The sequence below is a fragment of the Babylonia areolata genome, chromosome 13 (assembly GCF_041734735.1).
Source record: "Babylonia areolata isolate BAREFJ2019XMU chromosome 13, ASM4173473v1, whole genome shotgun sequence".
NCBI classification, from domain to species: Eukaryota; Metazoa; Mollusca; class Gastropoda; order Neogastropoda; family Buccinidae; genus Babylonia; species Babylonia areolata.
Window position 1 is genome coordinate 25,035,242 of NC_134888.1, and position 6,000 is coordinate 25,041,241.

Below are 6,000 nucleotides of genomic sequence, written 5' to 3' on the forward strand. Positions count from 1 at the left end.
AGAAATGTTCTCAGGAACCAGACACAAATATAATGTGATGCTTGAGTGTGTGTGTGTGTGTGTGTGTGTGACTGACAGGCAATAAAGAAAAAACTGAACATGCTGAGGTCAGAAGGATAACTGTTTACTCTTGAAGCATTTTGGAGCACAGAGTGAGTTCAATTCTAAACCATTACAGATCTGACGGAAGTGTGTTATTGCTCAAAACTCTAAAGTATATACAGAGCAGTCATGCGCACAGGCATAGCATTACAACAAATGACCCTTTTGCAGCTGGCTGGGCTATAAGCAACATATTGGATTTGCTTTGGTTGGAACCAGGAAAGAAATAAGACAAGATTTTTTTTATATGATTTTTTTAAAAGTAGAAATGAAAAGTCATTATGGTACATGTTTTCAGTTTGTTTGTATTTCTATACACTTGAATGAAGAAGGACTTGGGAAATTTGGCGTGTTCTCTTCACTGAAGTGCGATGAAGTATTGCATATGGTTATGTCAGGAATCAAGTGTGTACATAGTAACTGATTTTTTCAGTGGTACCTGTGTGTGGTGAGAATTGAAATGTATTAGTGCTGTTTGATGTGTGATTGAAGATTGTACAGTTTGTCATCTTGAAGTACTTGCTATGCATGAAATGTATGTTAAACACATATCATTATGCAAAAGAAACAAAAGGTTAAAAAGATTTTAAAATGTGTCCTTTTCATTCCAGTGCAATTCAGTTACTTATTCTCAGTCAAGTTCAGTTATTGATATTGTGTTGTCCTTTGTTACTTGGATACATGTGTGTGATGAATTTCCTTTGAAGAGGTTGGTGTATATGCCTTTGTGTGAATAATGATATGGTGATACAGTGTAAGTAAATTATTATTTATATTATTTTTTATTACTCCACTATGAATGTTTAACATGGGTTTCATTGTAAATATTGAAAATTTGGGAAATATAACAACAAAATTGAAATTGTCTCTATTCTCTGAATCTGCCTCTCTGTTGTCAGAACAGACCTCAAATAAATTGGAGACTTTTAACATGTTGTTCAGTCTTCTTCATTGGTGTGAAAGAGTTTGAAGGTTTTGAGATTTGCATTGCTTTTGTGTGTGTGTATGTTTGAGAAGTTGTATTTCAGTAAAACCTGACAAGCTGAATGTGAGATGAACAGTTTGCATCTTTTTATTTATTTTATTTTATTTAATTTTTTGCGCTCATTTGCAAAGTATGTTTTGTATTCATGCAACTTACATGCATGCACATGCGCATACACCACACACACCAGCATGCACACTCACACATATACACACTCACTGACACTCTGCTTGTCTTCTGCTTTTCCTTCATTTATCCTACACACACACACACACACACACACACACACATTATATATATATATATATATATATATATATATATATATATATACTAATAATAGTCTTTGCTCATGCACACAAGAAAAAGATAATGAATTGGAGGAAGCAAATTCAATGTGAATTTTGGTTTAAGCCCTAACACTTCTGTCAGCTCACATCTCCCCTCCAAACAACCACCCTTTCATCATCCACCGCACTCCCCCGCCCCTCCACAATAAACGATCGAAACTGATTTTGCATGGATCCACAAAAATACATATATCCAAGGGAAGTAACTAAGACATGCGAAACATGAAACCTTAATAGCTTTCCTTTCGTCCCCCCACACCCTCTCTCTCTCTCTCACACACACTGAGAGTTCAATATATTCCTTCCTTCCTGTTGAACAGTGACGACAATCGCATATTGATTAATCTGCCACTGTATGGAGGATCTGCAGGAAAAGATATATATCCATATAATGATAAGCCAAGCATTAATCGACTGCTAAAAATTTCTTGAAATCTAACAAAACATTACTACCGAATACAAGAACAGTGTCCCAGTATTGAAAACACGACTACTACAGCTGGCTATTTCAGCGACAATGAGAAGAGTTGTTTCACACGGACTGTGGGTTTTTAACTTGCACTGACGAAGCGTGATCATCTAGCATCCTCGTAAATATTATTTTAAAACAAACCGCAACATAACATTAGCAGCTTAAACCCAAATAAGCAAGTAGAGCGTACTTAAAATGGTGTAAATGCGGAAGAAGCAAGAAGCTCTCTTTTTCTGTCTACACACACACGCGCGCGCGCACGCACACACACACACACACACACACACACACACATAACCACCACCGATCACCATCCTACCTGCCCCCCTCAAAGAAAATGACTACACACATACACACAAGTACGCGCACAACACACGCACAGACAAAATACGTACGCGCGCCCGCGCGATATCCAAGGGAAGTAACCTGGACATCAGATGCGAAGTTTGGAACCTAAATAACTTCCCTTACCCCATCCTCTCCGCCACCCACCATCTGTCTCTCTGAGGACGAGGAGTTACTTTACGTGGAAACAGTTCGCAAATACATAGTTCTAATCCAGCACTGACGAACGCGTCTTATACAACATCCTCATGAATATAATTTTATAACACAGAAACAACAATATCCACTTCAACCAAATAAACATGCAAGTGAATACATTGATTAAAATGGTAGGATCTGCTCTCTCTTTCTATCCACACACACACAATGTGAGCGCGTGCGTTAAAATATTCACGTTATGTGGGCACACACACACACACACACACACACACGCACACACACATACTGAGCAATGGCGTTTATTCCCTTCGCCCTTTTTGGGGATACGAAAGACTGAATTGTAAACACGAGGAAATAAAGAAGAAAAATTAAAAAAAAAAAAAAAAAAATCAGTTGCTCCTTGAATCTGACAAAGAAATATTTTAAACATTTTTTAATTACTTTTATATTTGTGATCTCTTTCGACAAACAGAAGAGATCACACGACGAAAGTGCCGTTATTTGCAGGAAGATAAATCTTTTGCAGACTGAATTCGCTTTGCGTGATACAACCAACCGGGAAAAACAACAACAAAAAAACAACAACAAAAGCAAACAAACAAACACAAGTGGAAAGTGATGTTTCAAGTCATAAATCTATATCCAGAACAATCCGCCCCCAAAAATGAGAAAATGGTCAGGAGATATATATATAACCACTCTAGATCAAACATGTGAATTTTCATCCTTCCAAACGTATTTCCCTTCTTTTGATGATGTCATTGATCAGTGACGTCACTATGGACGTAAGTACTGCATGCTGCGTCCTAAGACAGTCAAAGGGCAGCACATCTCTTCCCCGATTGTAGACATCACTCACACAGTTAGTGCAATCATCTTTCTTCCTTGTAAAAAGCAAAAGTGCGATCTGTTTCAATTGGAAATCTATTATTACTGCACCAAAACATAATCGATAATGAGATATATGATGAATGTAGATAAGTGATAAACTGGAAACATGTGTTTCCCGTCTAATGATATTACACAAGAGTCGAAAGATATGAAATGAAAGACTACAGAACGATACCCACGATGTTTTTTTTTGGTTTTTGTTTTTTTCCCCCCCCAGAAACTGTTGTATGATTCTAACAGAAAAAGGGCGTTTTCTACTCGTCTCAATTTCTTCTAAGTTTCCATTCCTGTCACAGAGAAAGAATGCTACCGTTTCTGATTTTGTTGCTTGACAGTTATGACAGATTGCTTTTCCCAAAACGCGCGCGCGGGCATGCACACACACACACACACACACACACACACACCGACACCGACACAGACGCGCACGCACACACACATTATATATATATATATATATATATATATGTATTAGTCTGTGTGTGTGTGTGTGTGTGTGTGTGTGTGTGTGTGTGTGTGTGTGTGTTATTTTCAGACGATTTTTCTTCGTGTTTTTTTGTTGTGTGTGTGTGTGTGATTTCCAGGCGATGGTTTCTCTGTGTGTGTGTGTGTGTGTGTGTGTGTGTGTGTGTGTGTGTGTGTGTGTGTGTGTGTGTGTGTGTGATTTTCAGGCGATATTTTTTCGTGTGTGTGTGTGTGTGTGTGTGATTTCCAGGCGATGGTTTCTCTCTCTCTGTGTGTGTGTGTGTGTGTGTGTGTGATTTTCAGGCGATGTTTTTTCGTGTGTGTGTGTGTGTGTGTGTGTGTGTGTGTGTGTGTGTGTGTTCTGCTGGCAGTCTTGTGTAACGAATGGAAGAAGCACGATGAGGGAACTGAGACAGAGGTGACCCGGCCTCCCCCCCCCCCACCATCCACCCCCATCCTTCTCCTACCCCCACCCCCATCCTCCCCTCCCCCACCCCCCATCACCCTCCTCAACCTTTCTCTCCCTCGACCCCCACCCCACAAATGGCGTGAGAATGTGTCAGTGCCTGTCGAGTGATTCTCCTATGATGGATGACTTTTCCATGTGGCTGCTCCATAATACATCGACCCTGCACACACGCACGCATGCATGCACACACACACACACACAACACACACACACACACACACACACAGAAACACACACACACACACACACACACACACACACACACACACACACAGAAACACACACACACACACACACACACACATTCGTGCGCGCGCACACACTGACAGACCAACACACAGACACAGACAGACAGACAGATCGACAGACAGACACACACACACACACACACACACACACACACACACACACACTCCTGTGCGAGCACACACGGACACACTACCACCACCACCAACAACAATACACACAAACACAGACACAGACACCACAACATTAAATATTCGTATGGCACAATAAATGACTGTTAATCTCTCTCTCTCTCTCTCTCTCTCTCTCTCTCTCTCTCTCTCTCTCTCTCTCTCTCTCTCTCGCATAGTTACCTCTGCATGTTTTTGGTGCTGTTCAGCCATTGTGAATTAGGAGTATCTTGCTTAATAAAATCCCTATAAAACCTAGATTTTACTGATGTGGGTGATAAAATAAGTTGGAATCAGATCATCAATTCTAAATTCAACCTTCACTGAAATACAACAGATTCCTGTTGCTCCATAATTTATAGCATTTCTCTATCAAATCTAAACAAGCGTCTGTTATAATTTTACAGCTGTACTACAAAACTCAGTGCCATGTCAGAACTTTTAAGCAAATTTCGACAGGCCTCACACGCCAATGACTGTCTACGCGGGTGACGTCTTAAAAACTCCACTTTGACACAGTGTACCCACGGCAGTTGTTGAACTTTTTATACGGTGTGCTAAAAGTGGACCCCCCCTATGTTTCTTTCTTTCTGTCTGTCCTGTTGTTGTTGTTTTTTGTGGGGGGGTGGAGTGGGGGTGGAGTGGGCGGGAGGTGGGGAGCGAGGGGGATTACCTACATTGACAGGTTGTTAGTGATGTCATCATTGGGGTTGCCGTGATGTCATCAGTTCAGTTCAGTTACTCAAGGAGGCGTCACTGCGTTCGGACAAATCCATATTACACACACACACACACACACACACACACACACACATATATATATATATATATATATATCTACGCTACACCACATCAGCTGCTAAGCAGATGCCTGGCCAGCAGCGTGACCCAACGCGCTTGGCGTTGAGAGTGTCATCATTGCAGTTGTTTCTTTGATAATGATGATGATGGTGTTGATGTCAATGATAATGATGGTGATGACGATGATGATAATGATGCTGCTGATAACAACAACAATAATAATAATGATAGTAATAATAATAATGATGACAATAAAGATGATAATGCTAATACTGTTAATGATACTACTACTACAACTACTACTACTACTACTACTACTAATCATGATGATGATGGGCTTTTACAACTGGCTGTACCTCCTTACCACAGGGGCCCAGTGCACTAACAATTAACATCAGTGGATGCGGGTGTGGATGGGGAGGAAGGGGGGGGGGTACAAAAACTAACAACATAGGACACAATAATCAAGACTCACACACACACACACACACACACACAAGATTATACAAGATTGATAACGTGTACTTTCTTCCGTATAAAACTTG